Genomic DNA, 24,553 nt, shown 5'->3' on the forward strand with positions numbered 1-24,553 from the left:
GTTTAATGAGCAAGTCCAGCTGTCGTAGGGTCTGATCCGTCCCCCAGTGAAATCAGTGGCGAGACTCCCGTTGCCTTCAATGGGATTGAAATCAGATCTCTAATCCCCATTTGTCATCGCTTGGTTGCTATTCCGCTCACTGCTCCGGAGTTGTCTCGAGTGTTCTGTGGTTTTCCATTTACTCTCATGATGCTTTCGCCATGAATCAGGCTGGTCTCAGGCTTGCTCTCTGCCTAATATTTCTAAATAATTTAATATCAGCAGCTTAATACTCCCGGGATCTTCCTCTACATTAAAGCCAATTGCTCAGTCAGAGCATGTTCAATATTCCAAAGCATTCCCAGCCCTTTGATTTGCCTGTGTGATTCATTTTTGTTGGGAGCGCAGTAAAAACTATGAATTTTTCCTCTCTTGAAATGTGATTTATTTGGGTGGTTTCCCTTATTCTAGCCAATTGAGCCATAACTTTTGCTGTTGATGTTGTTATCTCTGTCGAGAGCAGGGCTCTTCCGCGTTGTCGTTTTCCACGTGGCCTTCAATCGGGAGATGAAGACAAATGGGTGCCAGTGTTTCTTGGAAGCTGAACACTCGGGCCTCCACCCAGGAGGGACTCAAATGCCGTCCAACTGATTAGCAGTGCGCCCCCGTTGCCCACAGCCGGCAGCATGTGTTTCTGTTGGTGGTGCACATCTGCACATGCCTCAGTACACATAAAATTTATTCTGCACACAGATAGAAAAAGTTAGAGGGAACAATAATGGGCACCCTCAGTTAAATCCAAGCCATTTGTAGCTCCTTGGGCTGCAAATTACCGAAGGAGGATTCAGTGTAACTTTTCCCCATCTAGAATATACACCTTTCCAGAGACTCACGGGATCTTTAAAATGGGACGAACAGGAAGAGGGTTTTAATAAGGAGCCTTCGGCAGAGGAGTGCTGACTACCAAAGATATCCTGTAATGATCTGTGTGTTACGTACCGTTAGTTATATGGATTCTAGGGAAGTGAACAAGGAACAATGGTCTCAATTTGCAGTGGGGGAGGTCTAGCCTGGGGTATTAGGAAAAATTCTTTCCCTAGGAGGGTGGGGAAGCACTGGGATGGGTTCCCTAGGGAGGGGGTGGAATCTCCATCCCTAGAGGTTTTTAAGTCCTAGCTTGACAAAGCCCTGGCTGGGATGATGGAGTTGGGGTTGGTTCTGCTTTGGGCAGGGGGCTGGACTCAATGACTCCTGAGGTCTCTTCCAGCCCTAGGATTCAATGACTCTATGAGTGTCAGCCCATTAATTTTTGGGGAAGAATAATTCTGTTTACATAACATTGGGGCAGGCAAAGCTATTTGATGGAGGAGAGGGAAGCAGTATCTCTTCAGGCAGTGCCCCCCGTCAGTCCTGGAAGCATCAGACAATTCCACCTCTGAGTCTCTTTGGCCAGGCATGTCCAATTCCTGGCTTGGCACCCATAACTGCAAAGGATCAGGCAGCAATAAAAAAACCCCACAAAGGATGGGATTTCGTGTGGAAACAACTAACTGAATTTTGAACCTTGTCCTCTAGTTTAAACACATCCAAGCAAAACCAGTGGAAAACCAGGAATTTTATTTTCAGCGTTTTTCCTTCCCTCATCGAAAGCCAAATTTCTAAGGGTATGTCTACACTAGCCCCCTAGTTTGAACTAGGGTGGCTAATGTAGGCATTCCAACTTGCAAATGAAGCCCAGGATTTAAATATCCCAGGCTTCATTTGCATGTTCCTGAGCGGGCGCCATTTTTAAATCCCCTTAGTTCGAACTGACTGACACGCAGCGATCAAAAGTTAATCCGAACTAAGTCCTTAGTTAAGATTAACTGTTACTCTTCCTGCAATGAGGTGTAACAGGTAATTCGAAGTAAGGACTTAGTTCGAATTACCGTTTAACTGCCACGTGTAGCCTCAGGCAGTTAGTCCCGACTAGTGGCATTTAAAAATGGCGGCTGGACTGGAACATGCAAATAAAGCCCGGGATATTTAAATCCTTGGCTTCATTTGCAAGTTCGAATGCCTACATTAACCTCCCTAGTTTGAATTAGGGGGCTAGTGTAGACATACCCTAACAGATTTTGTGTTGTGTGTGGGGGGGAGGGTTGTTATGAGTTCAAATTTCAGCAGCTCTCAAGCATGATCAGAAACCCCCACGTTTGGGAGTTATGTCGGGAGGCTTTATTATTATTTTTGTCAAAAATTGATTTTTTGACAAACTCTTTCATTGAAAATTCAAAGCGCAGAAACATTTTGTAGCCAGCATAAGGTCTGCGGCAGGTATCTGGTTTTCCCCTCACCCCTCAGAGTACCAGAACCTTTCAAACAGAAGACCCTGTGCAAAAGCCTGAATGAAACATCACCACCAAGAAAGTAGCTTCTTTGGCATCCGCCAACACCTTATTTGAAAAGTTGGTCAGAACATTTTCAAATGTAAGAATTTTCCACACCAAAAAAAATCAGGAATTTCTTTCCAAGAAATGTTCTCCATTTTCCACCCAGTTCTATTTATATATAAACTCCTCAAGGAAAGGACCTTTCCATTTTATTTAATGTAATTAATTTATTTATTTATCTCACACAATTCTGAGGGCATTGTTGATGCTCGTAAATAAAAAGAGTATGAGATAAATATTAGAGCCATGTGAATATTTTCTGTTCACTGCTCATGGCTCTTTATCAAACTTTGTCATCCGTTCCAGTCCAAGCGGATTTGTGTTTCCTCTGGATCATGGCATTGTTATTTTCCAGTGTGTTTACCCAAAGTTCTGCAGCATCACTGAAACATCGGCCTTGCTTTTCCTCTGGAACGGGTAACAAAGTTAGAGCAGCTCATTACTGGTAACAAGTTACTTAGCAACACTGCCAAGTGCTTCTGCAAGCCCTGATTAAAACCATTCATGGAGAATAATATAAATCAACACTATTACCCTCTCACTAAGAGAAATTAGTGTGTACACGCTTCTCTGTCTTGTTCATTTTAACCAATTTTAATTACAAATGCAAATTGGCTCAGGATCTGTCAAGATGCTTTCCGTGGGGCAGGCACGCCGGATACAGAGTCGGGTTGCTCAGAGGAGAAAGGGGCTGGAAGGAATTAGAAACAAAAGTGGAGAAGCTTAACAACAGGTGATCAGTAAAACATCAGAATTCCATTCCTACAGATCGTTTCCTTCACAGCAGATAGGGGGTGGAACTTGTAAGAGCTGTATGCTCCATGAGCAGGGACATGTCCTCAGATGCTAACTAGTGACCCTTCTGGCCAATTTAGGGGTAACATGGATGGGCTCAGATGGCAACCCCAGACTTTTCTTCCTGGCCGGAAGTGTGATTTCTGCAATGTGTGTGTCTCCACCTCAACCCAATGCCAGCGCCCACCCACCCTCTTTCCCTCACCTACCCCATGCAGTCAGCCCCTTATTTCCCACCTTGAGAGTGCTGAGTTTCTGCCTCTCTCTCCTCATGCAGATAGGACTCTCCAAACTCCCCTCCCCACTGACTCTCCCTCAGCCAATTACTCCCTCCTTCCCTCCTCCCCCCAGCCACTTATTCTGTCCTTATCTCCCTTCTTCATGTGCTCTCGGATCTGCTCAACTGCAAGCATGCAGCAGTTCTGTTTAGCTACTTGCTTAGCGAGATGAGGCCCCTCCCCACCCGATGATCAGCTGAGCTCCCTGCCTGTGTGGGAGCTTTGAACCTCTGAGCGGAGCTCAGAAAACAGCTGCGTGGCCATGCAAGCACACAGCATACAGGGAACTTAGGTGCTGGAGCAAGTGTTATAATGAGGGTACTGAGAGCCATTTAAACTCTGTATATAAACACTATAATGGAAACCACTTTAACAGAAAACACTTTGCAGGGCCCATTTTAACCCCTCATGCTTGGAAATATCTCCAAGCCCAGACCCATCTAACTGGGTGACCCAGATGTGCAAGGCTCCATCTTCTTTCACCAACCCCTGCAGCCATTCAGCCCCATGAGCAGGGACCTTGAGAGGTCATCGAGTCCAATCTCCTGCCCTCATGGCAAGACCCAGTACTGTCTAGACCATCCCTGATAGACTGGCCCTGATAGATGTCTATTTAACCTGCCATGAGGGTTTCATCGCTCATTAGTTCCAGTATCTTTCCGAGACTGGAAGATAGACTGTCTGATCTGTATTTCCCGGGTCCTCTTTGTTCCCCTTATACAAAAAGGTGCTGCATTTCCCCGTCTCCCATCCCTTGGGACCTCAAGCTCTCCTCCATAAAATAATCGCTCACAAGATTATAATCGCCAAGATTGCTTCGGCTGGTTCCTTACATATCTTAAGGGTGCACGTCGTCCATTCCTGACAACCAGCCCCCAAGCTCGCCCCTTCCTGTGATGGCTCAGTGCATTCCACTTCCCCTGGAACTCCTGCCACCACAGGGAGTGTGAGGAGGGGTGTGCAACTGCTGCCACAGCATGGCGCTTATCCTTCCCCCCCGGTGATTCCCAAAGCCGCGTGCTTGGGAGACACAGGGTGCCATGGGGGGAGAGGGGAGGAGCAATGGCAGGAAGGGCAGGGCTTAAAGGCTGGTAACAGACATCATTCCCCCCTCTCCCGTACCCGCCAGCAATCCTGTACCAGATTGCTCAATCGCTCTGGCTGGAGCTGGCCAGCGGGCTGGGAGTTTGCCCCCCCTCCAAAACTAAATTATCTAAATATTATTTAACTTTTTCTTTCCCTACTCTGTCTTGTGTTCCTTTCCCCTTCTTAATATTAATTACATTGCACACCTGGGCCCAATGACACTTTTTCATGACGACTGAATCAAAATCGTCATTAAACCCCTCAGCCTTCTTGGTCTCCTCGCATTATTTGTTCTTCCCCGTTAAGTAATGAACCTGTACTTCCTCTTGCTCCTAATGTAGTCAGAGAATCCCTTCTTATTGTCTTTTATCTCCCGTGCGAAGCGTAGTTTATTTTAAGCCTAAGCCGTTCCGATTTTGTCCTTCCATGCTTGTGCTCTTGTTTTGTAGTTATCATTAGCCATTTCTTCATGCTACCACTTTAGATAGGATTCCTTTTTGATTTTGAACTCATTAACAAGCCCCCGAAGCAGCCGTATAGATCTCTCGCTATTCTTCCCCATTGCACTGGGACAGTTTGCTGTTCTGCCTTTCATATTGCCTCTTTGAGAAACTGCCAGCTCTCCTGAACTCCTTTTTCCCTTAGATTTTCCTCCCCTGAGAGCTTACGTCCCTGTTCTCTGAGCTTGTTAAAATCCGCTTGCTTTGAAAAGGCCTCTGTGTCTCTCGCGTTAGGCATTCGGGTGAAGCATTCCCCAGCTAACTCCCAACTGCAGGCTACACACACTCCTCGTCTCCAAGTAAATGCTTCATGCTATCCTACTGCGTGCGGTCCCAGCCAGAAACCAGTGCCTCGCCTGCCCGGCTGTGAATTACATCATAGAACAATGCTTAGCACTTCCGTGAGCACGCAACGTGGCCAGCAGACCAGCTGAGAATGACAATATTTCAAAAGTAATCATTTCAGTATCTGATTATACAACACTAGAAGACTTTCCCAGCATTCCCTGGGCCTGGCTTTCGGGACAGGGGGGCCACGCAGGCCTCCCACCAGTGCTCCCCGGGTCTGAGGGAGAGGAAGGGGGGGGCATGCAGGCCAGCCCTCTGTGGCCATACTGGGCAGCCTGGCAGTGTAGGAGGGGTTGGGCTGCAGCTTCTGCAGCAAAGGCCACAGGGGGGGGCATGATGGTGGAGCCAGCATGAGGGCCAAAGGGTAGGGATTTGGGGCCAAGGGGCCACTTACCTTGGTTGGTGGCAGGCAAGAGGGCAAGCCACATCCCCAGCTGGCCACTCCCTTGGTGGTGTGGCTGCCCCCAGTGGTCACTCTGCCCCCAGTGTAGTTCTCCCCTGCACTTGCTGCCCCCAGTGGTGACTGTGAGTATAGCATCCCTCTGCTTCCACTGTTCCTTTATGGAAACCAATCACATTCCAGACACATCTCATTTTCCTGGCACAAACAGACCCTGACCTTGCTTTAACTTAGGATAAGAGGAAGCTGCCTTCCAAATTTGGTGGACCTACCTCTTACTGTTTAGGAGGAGTTTTTGAACAAACAGACTCACAGGCAGACAGATGAACTCCCAGATAAACACACAACTCTCTAAATCAGGGCTACCCAACACTCCCGTGGCCATTTGTTTATGGCCTATGGTGTGGTTCGGCTTTACAAAGGACTCAACACGCAGCCTGCAGGTAGGAGCCAAAACAAAAAAGTAGTCAATACAATGGTCTTCTGTTGATATGCATTTTACAAGTTAAATTCCTGGAGTCTCGTTCCCCATTACAAGTGCTGTCATATGGGTGAAAATCGGGTAACTATTGCATTTTATTAATATCAGCAGAACTGACTTAAATGGGGCCTGAGTGTTGTATAGTCTTGCCTTAATCTTTGTATTTATTCCTGCCAGGGTGAAGAAACTATTTGCATATATATTTACATGTCTATGCAACCACACTTAAGCTGCAGCCCTCGGCATGTGCTGTGAGTATCTTTGTGGTCCCCGGGGCTTCCAAAGTTGAGTAGCCCCTATCTAAATATACATATATGATGATAAAGAGACCATCTTCACCATCCACCGGGCCCTGACCCTGTCTACCATACTAATATGGCCCTAAGTATTCCACTCTACTTATGGTCAGAGACCGGATTTTCCATATGCCAGACAGGAGATCAACTTTTTCCATGTGCCACTTCAGCCTGATGGACGTAGATCCTAAATAACCTACACCCTATTGCAAAAGGAGCCTGCAAATGACCTAGACTGAAAGGACATGTGCATGTTACATTCATCCTACGAGATGCCCATTTGTAATTCATATTTGCAGCAAGGAAGACTTGTTTTCTGCACTGGACGGGATCAATGAAGATCAAGACATAAAGGTCAAGTGAGTGCTGGACCTCTTGTCAAAGAGTTGAAGCTGGCTCTCCGGGGTAGGGCGAGGTAAAAAAATGCAATTTCAGGGAGACCAAAACTAAAAAAAAATAAAAAATCAGAATTTCCCATTTGGCCTCCACACTGAAATATTAATTATTGGCTTGGCTCTTCTGCTAGTCCAGTGCTTTCGGCACAAGCCTCTCCCTCCTCTCCCACCGACATTCTGGATGTGAAGAAGCCCTAAGCTCTGGGGATGTTCAGGACCAGGTCAGAACTATGCGGCCCATGCTCACCTCGGCTTTGCATATGAAAAGTACCAATGAACTATAAACCGATTGCACTTGACTCTCTGACACATGCCTGCAGCCAGGACTGGCTTGGCCACAGAGGAGAGGGAGGTGATCGCTTAGGGTACCAGACGGGAAGGGGAAATGAAAACCCAGGTAATGGGGGCTGAGGGGGAAAGGCTGCAGGAGAATGCTTTCCTGCACTGCTGTTCCCCCCAACAGGGGGTGGGGTGGCACCAAGCAGAGCCTCTTCCTTTCCCCCACCCGGCAGAGCCACACACACGGGCTTTAGCGCCTGCTCCCTGCAGCCTACCCCATATTATTGAATGGGGGTGGGTGCCAAAGTCCCATGAACCGGTCCTGCCTGTGGCTGCCAACACAGGGAATGGGGATTGTCCAGGGGAGTTGGTCCTACCCAATCCAACTTGTCCTCCACTATAACGAAGAGGACAAAAGAGACACACGCCTGCACACGCACACACACACACACACACACATGTGAACACACACACACACACACACACACACACAGAGTCATTGAAGTAAGCTAGATGAAATTCATTAATTTTGGGGGATTAATACTATTAATCACTATAGGCATATGTCAGCCATGTAATGCATATTTAAAACTGGGCTAGCAGCCAGTGATATCTCTTATGCAATTTCCTCGGGTTAATAATGTTTCCATTAGCTGTAGTGAGGAAATCTGCCATTTTTTTGGTCCCTTTCTGGCCCGTACTTTTTACTTTTAATTATGAGCAAATGTGGGCTATTGAATAGGGTGAGGCTTTCTTCGATGTCTGCCGAGATTTCTTTTTCATAACACAATTTCTGGGCTGTCATAGGCACGTGACTTGGGTAATTAATGAAATATGCATGTACCGTGCTTTCAGAAGCCACGCATTCATTCTGAACAAAAGTTGTGACGGGGAGGGTGTGGAATCGTGAACCAAAAGACCTATTGGCATGGTTAGTCCATCCGCCCTGCGGGACTATGCTATGTCTGAATTCTAAGTTCTCATGCACCTAGAGCACTTTAATCCAAAAGGGGGAATCTGCACCGCACCCGGAGCTCAAAATGAGCTACACCAATTACAAATTGCGTAGCTTATTTCGAGTTAATTTTGAAATCGCTTATTTCAGAATCTGGCGCTGCCTACGCAGCACCCAATTTCGACATAGAGTGCTATTCCGAAACATCCCCTTGCTCCTCGTGGAACGAGGTTTACAGGGGCATTGGAACAGCGAGCCCGTTGTATTTCGAAATAACGCGCATGCTCAAAAGACGTGGAATAGCTATTTCGGGGTACTTCCGGTATCCCAAGATAGAGTCCCAATGAACTAATACAACTACACACACACACACACACACACACACACACACACGTCACCATGGCAGTGGAATGTGGCAGGTGTTTATGAACGCACAGCAACAGTCCTTGGAGGGAAAGAAGAAGCCATCACTCCACCTCCTCCTCACCTCAGCTAGACCCTTCTTCAGCAAGATTCTCCACAGGGCGGGGCCCTTCCATAGACTGTGCAAAGGATGAGAGTTTCCTTATTCCTCCCCTCCCCTCCTCCCACACACACATAGCTGGGGAAAGGCCCTATTTAGCCCATTGTGATCTCTCTTCCCCTTATCTACCAATGCTCCATCTCCTCACAAGACCCTTGTGCAACAGTGGCAGGGCATTGTCCCCTATCTGCGTCGTCCTCACTACCAAAGCAGATGTGTGCCACTAAACGATATGAACAGCTTTTTCCTGGTGAGAAACTGCGCTCAAGTGACACCGTGAATGATAAGACAGCAAAGCAGCCATTACAGGAGGTAATGGACCATACTAAAGAGAGGAGCATCCCAAGGAGACACCAAGGACGCTTAGCAGCCTATGCCAGTTGCCTGCCGATAATGCTGGCTTCAGCTTCTGTCAACGCTGCTCAGCACTCCTCTGTATTATCCGTCCAAGAAGGAGTTTGCACCTGGCGGGCATTTCTGCAGGTAAAGCCAAACTCTTCACCAGCTGCAAGCCAACAGCAGCAGGGAGGATGTTGTATCGATCACCAGTTAGGAATGGCCCGTGCCATCACCCTGTCTCAACATTCAGTGATGGAGCCCAGCTGGTGTTCTTCAGTGGGATACAGTTTCTGATTTGGTAGGGGAAGGTGCTCCGCAAGATTATGAATATAAATTCGGCCCAGCCAGTAGAGGGTGTGGTAAGATATTTGTTATACCTCCTCCGCCTGGGGAGTCCAGTGGATACGGTATGTCGGGTTGATCCCACAGAAAAGTGCCAGACACCGAGTTCAATTCCCTGTACTAGGGCCCACTAAATGTGAGGATCAACATCAGCCCCCATGTAAGCAGGGGCATCTCGGGAATATGTCCACCCCTCCTGATCCAGATCTACCAAGATTCTTCCATGTGGTACAGCTAAGTGCCGGTACATAAGAATGTCATATAGTGCCTGTACATAAAAGAACAGCCATACTGGGTCTGACCAAAGATCCATCTAGCTTAGTATCCTGTCTGCTGACAGTGGCCAATGCCAGATCCCCCCGAGGGAAGTAAACACAACAGTTAATCCTCACGTGATCCCTCCTGTCAACCCTTTCCAGACAAACAGAGGCTAGGGACCCCAATCCTACCCATCTTGGCTAATAGCCATTGATGGACCAAATCTCTGTGAATCTATCTAGCTCTTTTTTGAACCACATTAAAGTCCTATTCTTTACAACATCCTCACTCACAACCGGAGTCAACAAGACTGATTATTCCCCTACACTCGCTGTATTTTCCCAGGGTTGCTCTAGCCAAGTACGATGCTTGGTCAGACACTCTCCACTTACCCCAGACTCCAGGCAGAGCCCGTGAATATTTTAACCTGCCTATATGAAGGCTGGTTCATTGCTTAACTGTCTCCATTCAAACTTGTCGAGCTCCTTCCTCCATCCTCCTAACCTGGGTTTTGACCCACGAGGTTATGTGGCCTCATTTCGGTCAAGTGCAACCTCACATGCAGTTGCCCTGTATCCAACACACTGATAGGCTATGTCTAGACTGGCAAGTTTTTCTGCAAAAGCGACTGCTTTTGCGGAAAAACTTGCCAGCTGTCTACACTGGCTGCTTGAATGTCCGCAAGAACACAGACTTCCTACTGTCTGAAATCAGTGCTTCTTGCGGAAATACTATGCTGCTCCCATTCGGGCAAAAGTCCTTTTGCCAAAGCTTTTGCACAAAAGGGCCAGTGTAGACAGCTCAGATTTGTTTTGCGCAAAAAAGCCCCGATCGCGAAAATGACAATCGGGACTTTTTTGCGGAAAAGCGCGTCTAGATTGGCCCGGACGCTTTTCCACAAAAAGTGCTTTTGCGGAAAAGCATCCTGCCAATCTAGACGCTCTTTTCCGCAAATGGTTTTAACGGAAAACTTTTCCGTTAAAAGCATTTGTGGAAAATCATGCCAGTCTAGACGTAGCCCTAGTGTTCAAACAAATGGTGCAACAAACAGGCATCTTGAGTATTCAGCGGTGAAGTTGACTGTTAATTCCTCCTGCTGGAGCGATGCTCACAAACAGATGTTCGGAGTCCCAGCCATGCCAATGGGAGAACTGTCAGATCCTAATTTATCATGGGCACATCGGCACAACCCGGCACTGGAATTCCTTCCTCCATAAATCTGCTCTTAAAAGTGAACCTTCGTGCGTGACAGCTTGAGAGCAATGCCTTCTCCTCCTGCTGTATACTACAGGTTGAACCTCTCTCGTCCAGGACTCTCTGGTCTGGGAACATCTGTTGTCCGGCAGGACCATGGATGTTGCTGGATCAGAAACCCCAGCTGGAGAGGTTGCCAGCAGCTGGGAACAGTTGGCCTGGAAGCCCGCAGGGAGCCCGGTCAGCAGCCCAGCAGCTGCAGGGTCAGCAGCCTGAAGCAGAGCCCCGCTGGAGGCAGGGAGCCCCAGCTGGCGGCCCAAAGCAGGGTTTCCTGTAAGCTAAGTGCTCGGGCAGCCACCCAGGAGAGATTCCAATGCCACCCAGCTAATTAGCAGAGAGCTCGCAGCATTCATAGTTGGCAGCACGTGGTGCACATCTGCACATGGCTCAGTGCATGTAAAAAAATTATTCTGCACATGGATAGAAGAGGTTAGAGAGAACATTGTCAGGGAGCCCTGATCGGTAGCCAGCAACGGAGCCACACCAGCAGCCTACAGGGCCATGAGCAGGACCTAGCCAGGAGGCTGGCAGCTGGAGCACAGCCCTGCAGGGGGTAAGCAGCCCATAGGGCTGGCAGGCGGGGTGTGTGCCTCAGTTTCCCTAGGCACGGCACCGGTGCCCAGCTGGGGATGGGAATAGGGGGTGCAGCTCTCACGGAGCAGGAGGCTGCCCCAGCTTCTTAGCATGTACCCCACAATCATTCAGGCTCTCGTGTAACCTGAGCCTCGGTGGGGGGTGCAACTGGGTGACAAAGCTGGACAAAGGAGGAGGCAGGGCTGGAACTGGTTGCTGGGTGTGTGAGTGAGTCTTGGCTGCCTGAGGATGCAGAGAGGGGGTCCAGGGTGCTGCCTCTGTGCCCCCCCTTTCCCAAGTTGGACTGTACCACCTGCTTCCGGCTCTTCTTTTTAAAAAAAATTCTGCTAACACCAAGTCTGTGCTACGCCGTGTCCCTGTCAACAAATAAACCTTCAGCTCTACTTGCCAGCTGAGAGTCACGTCTGGCTGCGGGATGGGGGTGCAGGGCCCAGTGACCCCCCCCCCCCCACACTCCACGACACCCCCACTACTTTTACACTGCCTTGATTTCCGTGGGGACGCTCCTGATTTACAGCCATGCATGCGGGAAGGCAAACGGGGACCTCGCTGTGCAAGAAAAAGGCACCCTGGGGTGGAGTTCAGTGCTCCCTGTAAGCTTTTCCATCCATGTGCGGAAGAAATGTTGTTATGTGCACCAAGGCATGCGCAGATGTGCACTACCACACATGCTGCTGGCTCCGGGCAGTGTGGGCTCCCGCACAAGCGCTCAGCTTAGAGGGAACCCTGGTGGGACCCCTGTCTGAACAGTCTCCGCTCCAATAGAAAGCTGCAGAGCATTTTAAGAGCACCGCACCCACCACACAGCACCGTCAGGAACTGTGCTGAAGTGGCTGTAACTGAGAAGCCCACGTAGGTCACATCTCATGAGACCGTAAACCAAACTCCGAGGGCAGCTGCAGCTGTTATCCAGTCCTCCTTTTGTGAGGAGCCGGGGAAGCAGATGGGAGCGTTGACTATGGTGGGGAAACATTATTTCTGAGACATCGACTCCCACTATGTAATTAACATCGCTGGAGCGGCGTACGGTAATTCAGCCTTCCGCTATCGTGTAGATCAGGCCATCGAGTGCAAGAGGGAGGAGCAAGGCCCTGGCTAAAAATATGACTTAAAAATAGACAGTATTTGGTCCAGGGGACTGGACTCAGAGACTTCTCGAGGTGCCTTCCAGTCCTAGTATTCTATGATTCTATGACTTGCAGCTGCCACTCACCATCCCCCTGTGATTTGTTTCCACCCACGGGTGAAAGAGCCGCCAGTCCTCTAGACTCCTGTGGCTGCCGCCGCTGGAGGGTTCAGGCCTGGATCAAATTCTAACAAGCTATCCTGTGGCTGGGAGCTGGGGTTTGCCTGGTCCCCGGCAGGCCAGCAGATACAGTAAATACGCTGTGACAGAACACATCCACGGTCTCATTGCTCTCCAGTAATCATTCCCATCACACCCTGCACTGGTCACACCTGCACCCGAGCAGCCCTGAGCTCCTCTGCCCCCTCCCCCAGCAGACTTTGGCACTTGGAAATTATCCAGTGGAACAGGCAGGCTCCAATCAGCAACGAGCTCCTGGTGGGCTCAGCTAAGTCCTTTATTTTGATCATTGGCAGGGCTGGGGCACAGTTCCTAACTCTTGGGAAGCAACGGCTTTTGCAAAGGTCCCAGAGACAACAGATCCGTGCAGGAGCAAGGCTGACCCACCGCCCCGTCTGCCCTCGGTTTGGTGGCACTTCCAACTCTGCCCTGTGTGGTTTCAAAATGAATCCCTCAATCAATAGCCCATCAGAATTTTAAAAAACAACACCACCACCAACACAATAACCAATGCCAGTGTAAGAAGAGAGTCCCGGTAGAGGGTTGGCAGAGCAGTGGGCAGCCAGCTGACAGCAGGGCCGGCCACCCAGTGCGTGGCAGTGGGGTTGCCCAGCAGGGCCAGGAAGCCCCGTGGGACCTGGTGGCAAGAGGGGGAGCTGGCCAGGAGGCCGGCAGCCAGGCCAGGGCTGAGCACGCTGATGACGGGGCCAGAAATAACCTCCCTGAATCCAGCAAAATCCCTCATTCAGGACTGGTCAGGTCCTGACGGTGCTGGACCCTGGAGGTCCAACCTGCAGTCTGAACGCCTGAGTAGCAAAGGCCGAAGAACTTGACCCAAATAATTCCCAGTGCCAATTTTCTTTTTCACGAAACATGCCATCTTGATTTCAAAACTGTCAGTGAAGCTGCCAACCCCCTGGGTAAATTGTTCCAGTGGGTAGCTACTCCTACCTATACAAATTTCACGCCTCATTTCCACGCTGAATTTATATAGCTTCAACTTCCAGCCATTGGCTCGTGAGATACCTCTCTCTGACAGACTGAGGAGCCCCCTGTCAAATCTTTGCTTGCCATGTTGATAGGGTCAGGCCCTCATTCCTTACGTCTTTAGGCACCCGCCCTGCTATTTCCAGAACTGTGTGAACAAGACACTCAAACATCTCCCAAGTCAAGTCTGTCTTAGGGACTTACCTTTAATGTACTTACCCTTCAAGCATCGCAAGAGGTAGCAAACAGGCTTGAGGGGCTGCCGTGATCTGGAAATCACTGTGAAACCTAGCGAACATCCCCCCATCCCATGAGTACAGGGAGCGTTCCAAACCCCTCGAGTTGCCAGGCAACCCTTGTCCCCTTCTGTGTGGTCGATGGGACGAGTGTTGTGCTTGTTACAACCGCTCTTGCCCAAGGACCTCAAAGGATGGCAGGGACATGGCCTAGAGAAGCCCTGCCTGTGAAGGAAGTAATACTGTGCCAGTGTGAATCAGGAGTAACTCCACGGACACCAAGGATGTTGCAGCAGCGTGAACCCAGCATGAGAGCCGCATCGGGGCCCGGAAGTGCAGATGGAGACCCCAGAGGCTAGATTTTAAAGAGGAACCCTAGGGTCAAACTAACCTTGAAATCAGTGGGTTTGAAATCAATGGGAGTTAGATACTACAGGCTGAACCTCTCTAATCCGGCACTCTCTGGTCCGGCAACATCCGTGGTCCAGAGTGATTTTAGTTAGCCAGATGTTCACTTATCATGGGTGTGGCCAAGTTTCCCGCAGTCCCATAAAGTTTGTTTACAGCCCCCCGTCCTGGCTCTCGGTGTTCTGTGCTGTCATTTAGCTCTGATTTACCCCTAAATGTCTTCTAAGAGCCCAGTAAGCAGTGGAAGTGTTGGTGATGCTGCTAGACAATATTGACCTCCCACAGTCTGCCTAATTCTCTGGTTAAGCACCAGTCCGGTCTCAAGGGTGCCAGACTAGAGAGGTTCAAGCAGTACTCAGCTCTCAAAATCCACTAGACATCTCTATGTATCTTCAGAGCCCTTAATATTGTACCTTGACATCACAGGTTCAGGCCAGAGAGCTATAGGAGAGTACTCGAAGGGAGGTATGAGAGCCCTAGATTAAGTATGTCTCTGTTTCCTGGGTAAACTGGCCAGGGCTAGCCTAGAAGCACCAAGAACTTTCCAGAAGCAATCTGGAGTTAATTAGGAGACTTCCAGAGCCAAGGGAAGCAGGCTAATCAGACCACCTGGGGCCAATCCAGAACCAGTTGAGGCTGGATTAAAAGGGCTCCTCTTCTGTTAGTTCAGAGGTGTGTGAGGAGCAGGGAAGGAGCCCAGGATCAGAGAGGAAGAGGTGTCTGAGTGAGAGCTGAGTCTGCCAGGTATGGGGAGGGATCGTTACGGGAAGTGGCCCAGGGAAGAACTTGCCAGACAGGGAGTAGAACAAACCTGGCCTGTTCTGCCTTAGGGTCCCTGGGCCAGAACCCGGAGTAGTGGGTAGGTCCGGGTTCCCCACAACCCTCCCCCATGCCACTACATCAGTGTTTCTTAAACTTTTTAAGATCAAGGAACACCAAACAATAAAAAAATTTTATGGGGAACACCAAAGATTTTTTGGTGAGCAAATTAAAAAATAGTTATTGCCTGCCCCTTTAAGGGTGGCCATTTTGAACTCTGTTGTTCTCCACGGCACACCTCCGACTGCCTCTGCCGCGGAACACGGTTTAAGAAACACAGCACTACAGAGTCTGCCTCTGGATAGGGAGATCGGGATTATAAAGGGGTTTCACCCCTTACTACGGACTAGGCTGTGATGAGGATGACTCAGTAGGCTGGAGAAAAAAGAAGAGGCCATGGGGAGGGGAAGAGGCTCTGAGGCAAACACTATCTGCATGTCAGGACCCACAGCCAGAGCTCTGCCACATGAAACAATCCAGCCCCAAAGCAAGAGTGTAAACCAGGCAGCCTGGTTTAAAGTTGCCCAGTTCTAAGGGCTGGACCGCACGGCCCCTGTGCCTACAGAGACACACAGAAATGACTCTCTTACAAAGGCTTCTCTGTTCCACAGACACGCATATCCCAGCATTTCAATAGCTCAGCCACAGACGCATGGAGGAAGAGGGTTGGTTTTGCCTCGTTTAAGGCTGCACATTTGCGAGAGGCAGGCGCCGTTAATGTGCTCGGAGTAAGACGTCCGCCTCCCCCAAGAGATTCAGGCTGGCCAGGATGCCTGTGGAGCGTACAGCAAATTAGTCTGGGCAGAGGGGTGCTCTTTTCTAGCCAACACCGCTCCACTGTGGCCCCGCGGCGCCTGCAGCAGCCGGGCCATTTGAAGTTTTGGCGAGCAAAGGGAGCAACAAATGGTGGCAGCGCAGGTGGAGGAGAGAGCGATTCCCTGGGGGAAGGGAGAGCGGCGTTGCTCCAGGCGTTCCGTGGTCGGAAACGCTTTGTTCACCTCCCAGCTTTCTGGAAGCACAGCGCCCTGGATTGGAGTAGAAATCACTCACTGGTGAGGGATTCTGGCAGCCAGCGAAGGGGCTGGTTCCACTCCCCACCAGATGATGCAAGAAGCAGCCTGGATATGTCATGCCATCGACAGGGTGTTGGTATTTTTCTTCTTCCGCCCCTCTTCATCCCCTTCCCAGCCAAAGGCATCTTTTTCCTGCAGCCCCAACAGAGTGGGGGGGGGGGAATTAATCTCACAAGCAAAGATCTATTTTTAGCTAACTCCCCCCTGTGGTGCTTCAAATGAAAAAGCCTTCGGCTTTTTCCGAGCAGGCTATCACTGTGGGCATAGTGGGATCTCTGCTCGGCTACGCAGCAGGAGACTGAAATGAGCCTCAGGAAGCAAACTGGCTGAGGCGGCTTGCCCTCTGGGGATTATTTACTGAGGGGGGAAAAAAACAACCCAGCAGGTTCATTCCTTGACTGTGTCCAAGCTTAGGATGGGGGCACAGCAAGCAGATCGTAGCTCCCTGGCAATAGCTTCCCTGGGAGGTGAGCACTTGGGCGGCCACCCAGAGGAGAGTCGGGTGCTGCCCCACTGAGGAGCAGAGTGCCCTCAGCTGACCACAGCCGGCAGCATGTGTCTCTACTGATGGTGCATGCCTTGGTGCACCTAATAAAATTTATTTCCCACCTCGATGGAAAAAACGAGGGGGAACGTTGCTCCCTGATTCTCTCTAAGTGGCTCTAATGGGAGGTAGGACAGGTAGGACACAAGAGCGGCCAACCTGGGTCATATCAGTGGTTCATCTAGCTCAGTGTTTCTCAAAGCAGGCCATGAGCAGATCTACGCCACTTTGGTTACCTGAAGACTCCATAGCTACAGAGCCTTGCAGCTCCTATTAGCTCCAGTCAGCTGTTTCCTACCAAAGGGAGTTGTGGGAAACAGCGTGACCTGGGCTGCCATGTCCCACTGCTCTTGTTGGCTGGAAACAGCGAACCACAACCAACGGGAGCCATGAGGTTCCATGGTTACGGAGCCCTTAGGTTAACAAAGTGGCACAGGCACAGAATGATCTTCAGAGTCGGGAATCACTGAATGATCCGTTCCCTGTAGCCAACTGGCAAATAGAGGCCAAGAACACTTGGAGAATGGGGCTGTAACTAATAGCCATTGATGGACCAATTCTCCATAAACTTATCTAGTTCTTTTTTGAACCCTGTTATAGCCTTCGGCTTCACAACATCCTCTGGCAAGGAGTTCCACAGGTTGACTGCATTGTGAAGAAGTACTTCCTTTGGTTTGTTTGAAACCTGCTGCCTATTAACTTCATTGAGGAACCCCTAGTTCTTGTGTTATGGGAAGGAGTAAATAACACTTCCTTATTTACTTTCTCCACACCATTCTTAATTTTGTAGGACTTCTATCATCCCCTCTTAGGCATCTATTTTCCAAGCTGAAAAGTCCTAATATTTTTCATCTCTTCTCATATGGAAACTGTTCTGTACATCTAATCATTTTTATCTTTTTTAAACCTTTTCCCACTCCAAAATATATATACATATATATTCAAGATTGTTGTGACCGGATCTGTATGCAATGTTCAAGATGATGTTTTAAAATGGATTTGTAGAGAGGAGTTACAATATTTTTTGTCTTATTATCTATTCCTTTCCTAATGGTACCTAACAATCTGTTTGCCTTTTTGATTGCTGCTGCACATTGATTGAATTTTCTGGAGACCTAGCCACAATGACGCCAAGATCTTTTTTGAGAGATAGCAGCTAATTTAGATCCCATCATTTTATGTGTATGCTTGGGATTATGTTTTCCGATGTGCATTACTTTACCTTATTAACAATAAATTTCATCTGCCATTTTGTTTCTCAGTTTTGCGAGATGCCTTTATATTTTTTCATAGTCTGCTTTCAACTTAACTATCTTGAATAATTTCCTATCTGCAAATTTGGCCACTGGTATACCCCTTTTTCCACATAATTTATGAATAAGTTGAACATCACTAGCTCTAGTACAGACCCCTGAGGGACACCACTAGTTACCTCTCTCCATTCTGACAACTAACCATTTATTCCTAACCTTTGTTTCCTATCTTCTAACCAGGTACTGATCCATGAAAAGACTTTCCCTCTTATTCCATGCCGGCTTACCAGCTTACTTTGCTTAAGAGCCTTTGGTGAGAAATCTTGTCAAAGTTTTTCTGAAAGTCTAATATCTCCTGTTATATGATTATGGACCCCCTATTATTTGTCCATAAATGTATAACACTGTTACATGTTTATGGACTGTTCATATATTTATGGATTCCCCCTAATAGGTTGGTGAGACATGATTTCCCTTTACAAAAGCCATGTTGACTCTTCCCCAGCAAATCATGTTCCTCTGTCTCATAATTCTATTCTTTACTAGAGTTTCAACCAATTTGCCTGATACTGAAGTTAGACTTACCAGCCAGTAATTGCCAGGATCACTTCTGGAGCCTTTTTTTAAAAAATGGCCCCTCATTAGCTACCATCCGGTCATCTGATACAGCGACTGATTTAAGTGACAGGTGACATACAAGAGCTAGTAGTTTTGCAATTTCATATTTTGGTTCCTTCAGATCTCTTGGGTGAACCCCATTAAAAGCCTGCTAAATTACACCAGTGACAGACGGCTGGTCCTAGAAATCCCAGGAACATGTTCTTAAGCATCTTATCTTGCACTGTGGTACCAAGGAGTTTCTCTTATGGACCAAGACCCCATTCTGCTAGGTACTGTACCAACACAAAACAAAAAGGCAGCCCCCCAAAAGATCAGCTTACTATTCCATATATGCATACAGTATCTCTGCTATACAGTAGGGGAGCCTGCATGACCCTACCTTGACAAATAATAATGTCTGCGTTGTCCAAAGTACGGATCTCTAACAAGCAAAACCCAGGCCTGTCTCGAGTCTGGTTCAGGTAAGCACGCAGGTAAGGCTTGGGCGGGGAAGCTTTGGGAGGCAGGAATGTTTTGCATAGTCATGCAGATTCAGCGTGGTACTGTGAGACCACGCCAAGGACATCGGGAGGAACCTTGTACTGGTACATTCTATTTCTGATAAGCAAAAATTCCACATACAGCCATAAAACTTAACCACGCACATAGTTTTTTGCAACATGTTGAGTAACTCAAATAAGGCCATTGTAGGTGTCTTACACAATACATACTCAATTGGTAAATACTATTAGAACAACCAAGTCTCGCTTTGCTATAAAATGGGCTACGTAAGAAGAATCTATGGGTGGTAGTGAGCAGGACTGACCCACAGGTCCTACTCATTGTAACTAGAAGTAAATAGGCCCTTTACCCCAGCTACAGCAATGCATGGTGTCCCAAAGAGTGAGAGAAGGGACCGTGACTTCCTGCCTGATACTGTAGATGGCATACGGGTGAAGTGTAAATGAAGTAGGCTTCATTATAATTGTAATATAATAAATCTTCTATTAATTGCTTTTGCGTTGCTTTTTGCTGTACTGATTGTTTTAGAATTTACAGTATCTACAGTTTTAATTGTATAATAATTGTTTATATGGCTTGTAAAAAATTTAAACAACTATATTAACTGCTTAAAGCTTGCAATAAATAAGAAAGTGGTTAAGTCTCTCCGGAGCGTCCTGGTTTCTCTCCGGTTTCTCTTGGCTCTAAAATAAATCGAACCACATGACAGATCCTCTCACCATGTGCTTGTCCATCCTCTTCTGCCAGAGATAAGGGGAGTGGCTCAGATGCCTCCACCAGCCTCATACCTGTGAAGAATAGCCTGATATCAGTAAAAATATAATGGGAATGGGTGGCTCTTTAATCTAGCAGGAGAAAGGTGCAATGAGATCCTCTGGGGGGTAGCTGAAGTTAGACACATCCAGCCTAGAAACAAAGAGCAAAGTTTTCACAGTGAGAGTAATGAACCATGGGAAGGATTTTCCAGGAGCCGTGACGGGATGCTTCCGTCCGTGAGGGGTGTCAATCAAGACGGGGTCTCTTTCCAAAAGCTACACGGTGGCACAAGCAGAAGGAAGTTTTCTAGCAGGCCCTCCAGCCCTCCGAAATCTATGGGCCCAGAAATCAAATGGCTGTTTTTTGGGGGGAACCTGCCGTCTCAGATCTGCAGGGGAAGGTTTCATTTCCCACCTGCTATTTGCTAACCCAGTCAGGGCTGGCTCCCATTAAGCCCAGCTGGTTTTAGCCCTTAGTAATACTTGTTACATTGCCCAGGCAGCAGTGATTACAGGACAAGCATGTGCAGAGAGCAGAGCGAAGCAAAAATCTATTGCAGAGTGTATCGATCTGTATGCTTTTTTAATCAGAATGGGCTGAGACAGGGTGGGGGCTCACAGTGTCTCCGTGGTGTAGGCTGACAAACAGGAAGTGGGAAGAGGAGAGGCCAGAAGGGTTACTGGACGGTAGAGCAGGGCGCATTAAAACAGAGAACGAGACGGTTTGCTTCTGTAGAAGATTCCATCCCCCCTCTGCCTGCTACGATGCAGAAGGAAACTCCATATGGACAATGGTTGTAAGTACCAGGAGGGAGCCGGGTTAGTCCTTATCCCCCAAAACAACGAGGAGTCCTGTGGCACCTTAAAGACTAACCGGGCATTAGCTTTCCTGGGCAAAACCCCCATGCATCTGATGAAGTGGGGTTTTGCCCACAGGAAGCTTTTGCCCAAATTAAACGGACAATGGTTGTGTGTTAATCAAGGGGGGCCTGACTGTGCTAGGAGCTGTACAGACACAGAGTGCAGTCCCCTCCCCCAAGAGCTTCTATTCTAGCTTGACAAGACAGACAGAGGCAGGGCGAGGAGGAAACCATGCCTGCCGAGCGAACGTGACAGTGGCCGATGTTAGTTTCTTTCCTGGACGGGCGGGTGAGTGAGGTGGGGCTCTGTTACATGGGAAGGGAAAGGGGCAGGAGAGAAGACGGTCAGAGGGGCAGGTGTGAATGAAACGGAGGTGAGGAAAACATGCAGCAGGAGAGGAGGGATGGAGCCCATCAACTGGGCAGAGGCAAGTCCAATCAAAACTCTAGGGCTACGTCTAGACTGGCATGATTTTCGGCAAATGCTTTTAACGGAAAAGTTTTTCCGTTAAAAGCATTTGCGGAAAAGAGCGTCTAGATTGGCACGGACGCTTTTCTGCAAAAGCACTTTTTGCGGAAAAGCGTCCGTAGCCAATCTAGACGCGGTTTTTTGCAAGAAAGCCCCGATCGCCATTTTCGCCATCGGGGCTTTTTTGCGCAAAACAGTTTTTAGCTGTCTACACTGGCCCTTTTGCGCAAAAACATTTCTGGAAAAGGGCTTTTGCCCGAACGGGAACGTCAAAGCATTTGCTCAAGAAGCACTGATTTCGGACAGTAGAACGTCAGTGCTTTTGTGCAAAATCAAGCGGCCAGTGTAGACAGCTGGCAAGTCTAGACGCAGCCTAGAAAGTTCTCCGCATGCCGAGAACACCCTATTTTGCCGAGAACACCCTATTTTGAGGTGTACCGGTAGTTCGGAATAGGAAGCCTAATCCGAACTACCTACTCCGTGCTGCGTGTAGCCGCGGGCACGGAGTCTGAACTAGCGGGGATTTAAAAATGGCGGTGCCCGGCAAGATGCAAATGAAGCCCGGGAAATTCAAATACCAGGCTTCATTTGCAACTTCGGTTGCCTACATTAACCACCCTAGTTCGAACTAGGGTGGTAGTGCAGACATACCCTTATAGACTAACAGATGTATTGGAGCATAATACCGATGTATGGAGCATAACTACAAAAGCAGCTTCTCCTCTCTTGGTATTCACACCTCCAGATCAGCTGGTAGAAGTGGGCCTCATCCTCCCTGATTGAATTAACCTCGTTATCTCTGGCCTGATTCTGGGCTGCATATTTATACCTGCCTCTGGATATTTCCACTGCATACATCTGATGAAGTGGGTCTTTGCCCACAAAAGCTTATGCTCCAATTCATCTGTTAGTCTATAAGGTGCTACAGGACTCCTTGTCCCTGTTAGGATGCTCTGTTTCACAGAGAGAGGACTGCGTGTGGGGGCCAACCCCAAAGGCTTACTCAGCGTGACCAAGAAAGAGTAGAGTAGGGCTGGCCCTGTTATGAGGCTGAATGAGAAGCTATCAAGCAAGCCGGAGCATCAGACCGAAAGAGGAAAGATACAAAGCCCCGTAATGCAGGGCAAAGACAGGAGACGGGCAAAGGATGTGCATGGGACTAGCCAGGTTGGTAGAATCTACAATGTTCTCCCTCCAATCTGCTTGGGTCTGCAGAACTCTGGAGCAGAGCAATGGGAAGAGAGGTGTTTCCATGTTTGAGTTGGGGTCCAATTTTGGGTGAAGTTTTGGCTCCAAATTGGTTTTTCCCTCCCTTTGTGCCATTTCCTGCACCCCCTCCCCGACATTGACCCATGTCAGCTCCAAAGAGCCTCTTCCGGTTTCGGAGTATGTTTCCACTATTTTTTTAAACCAGAATGCAAAGCAACCATTCCCTCCTCTCCTGTCTCTTTATTTCCAGAAAAATGCTGATGTGAAATCTGACAATGCTTCTGCGAGCTGTGGATGGTCAGGGTAAAACCGACTTTTTGGGGGACTTTGGGGATTTTCCTAAATGATAATGCGAGCGAGATAATAGAGCAATTCCCTCTTCCCTCAGACACAAGGAAGGAAGAAAATGATCGTGTAAGGAGTAGCTAGTTCATTACAAAGAGATTTTGCCAGTAGAATACTTACCACCCAGCTCGCATGTAAGGTGCGGGTACAGTACAGAACTGTATATCACTCAGCTCCTTCGAAAAAAATCCATTCAAGAGAAAGAAGCGCCAATGAGAAGAAATCAGGGCGAGTTCAATAGGCCGCCTAGGACATTGTGTGTATGGGGCTTTGATCTGGAGACGTCTGGAGCTGTTCAGCACAGCCTGCTAACTCTCCTTGCTCACTGCAGTAGGATGCATGCGCAGCATTTCCCTACTTCTTTGTTTTACTCCTGCCCGTCCAGCTGTGTACAGTGGCTGTCCACAAATTGGAAAATCAGGGATGAGTGGGTTGTCAGGGAAAGTAAAACGAGCATTGTTCTGGGTTCGGAACTTTCCAGGAATTTAATAGCAAAATAGCTTGCATTCCAGGGTCCAAAATGCTTTACAAATACATGGAGTGATTGCTTTCCCGTCTGCTGAAATGCAGCCACTTCTGGGGTGGAACACAGCTGAGGATGCAACAGATTTGAAGACTAATATATCTCGCTCAAATTGCAGGAGACAAATTCAGTTTGGCCGGGACACAATGGCTACGTCTAGACTGGCATGATTTTCCGGAAATGCTTTTAACGGAAAAGTTTTTCCGTTAAAAGCATTTGCGGAAAAGAGTGTCTAGATTTGCAGGACGCTTTTCCGCAAAAGCACTTTTTGCGGAAAAGCGTCCGTAGCCAATCTAGACGCGCTTTTCCACAAAAAAGCCCCGATCACCATTTTCGCGATCGGGCCTTTTTTACAGAAAACAAATCTGAGCTGTCTACACCGGCCCTTTTGCGCTAAAGTCTTTCGGAAAAAGACTGTTGCCCGAACGGGAGCAGCATAGTATTTCCGCAAAAAGCACTGATTTCTTACAGTAGGAAGTCAGTGCTTTTGCAGCAATTCAAGCGGCCAGTGTAAACAGCTGGCAAGTTTTTCCGGAAAAGCGGCTGATTTTCCGGAAAAACTGGCCAGTCTAGACACAGCCAATGGCTACAGCCCATTTCCTGCATAAATCGCTTTGGGATCTTTCGATCAATGCACGTGATCAGGACCTTGATTTGGCAGCAAATCCATACCTGTCAGCCTGCTGGAAAATGAAGGTCTCTTCAGCCCTTCTTCCTGGAGTTATGATCCTTCTGAGACCCGGATCAGGGCATATGCCTGTATGAAATGAGTGGGGAGGTGCAAAAAGCCGGTAGGATGAGCATGTGGCTAGCAAACCTGCACGCATGGTCCACAGCTCCCTCTACTGCCTGCTGTGGGGAAAAGGCCGTGAAGAAATGTGTTTGTTCTCATCCTCATGGCACAAATGTGTGGTCCTGGAGGGGTAGGTCTGTGGCAATAGTTTTTCCAGCTCCCACTGCCCTTGCCTGATCTCCTGAGGCCCTTGCGCTCTCCCAGAAAGCCTGGCACAGAATTGTTGCTGGTAAATAGGCGAAAAAGTCTCCACATCTGCATGCAAACTCCTGTAAAGGCCCCTTCTGCAGGACTCTGGAACAACCCAGACCAAGGTG

General features: G+C 48.5%; 1 long non-coding RNA gene across 1 annotated transcript; it reads right to left on the minus strand.

Annotated features, from left to right (window-relative positions):
• Nucleotides 1–477: 477 nt before the first annotated feature.
• Nucleotides 478–24,177, minus strand: LOC142819313 (uncharacterized). The gene is made up of 3 exons (XR_012897167.1): nucleotides 24,116–24,177; nucleotides 20,002–20,070; nucleotides 478–722 (listed from the first exon to the last, which is right to left on the minus strand). It is a non-coding gene; the product is annotated as an uncharacterized LOC142819313 (long non-coding RNA).
• Between the last annotated feature and the right edge of the window lie 376 nt (nucleotides 24,178–24,553).

Source organism: Pelodiscus sinensis, chromosome 22 (assembly GCF_049634645.1).
Source record: "Pelodiscus sinensis isolate JC-2024 chromosome 22, ASM4963464v1, whole genome shotgun sequence".
Taxonomy (NCBI): Eukaryota; Metazoa; Chordata; order Testudines; family Trionychidae; genus Pelodiscus; species Pelodiscus sinensis.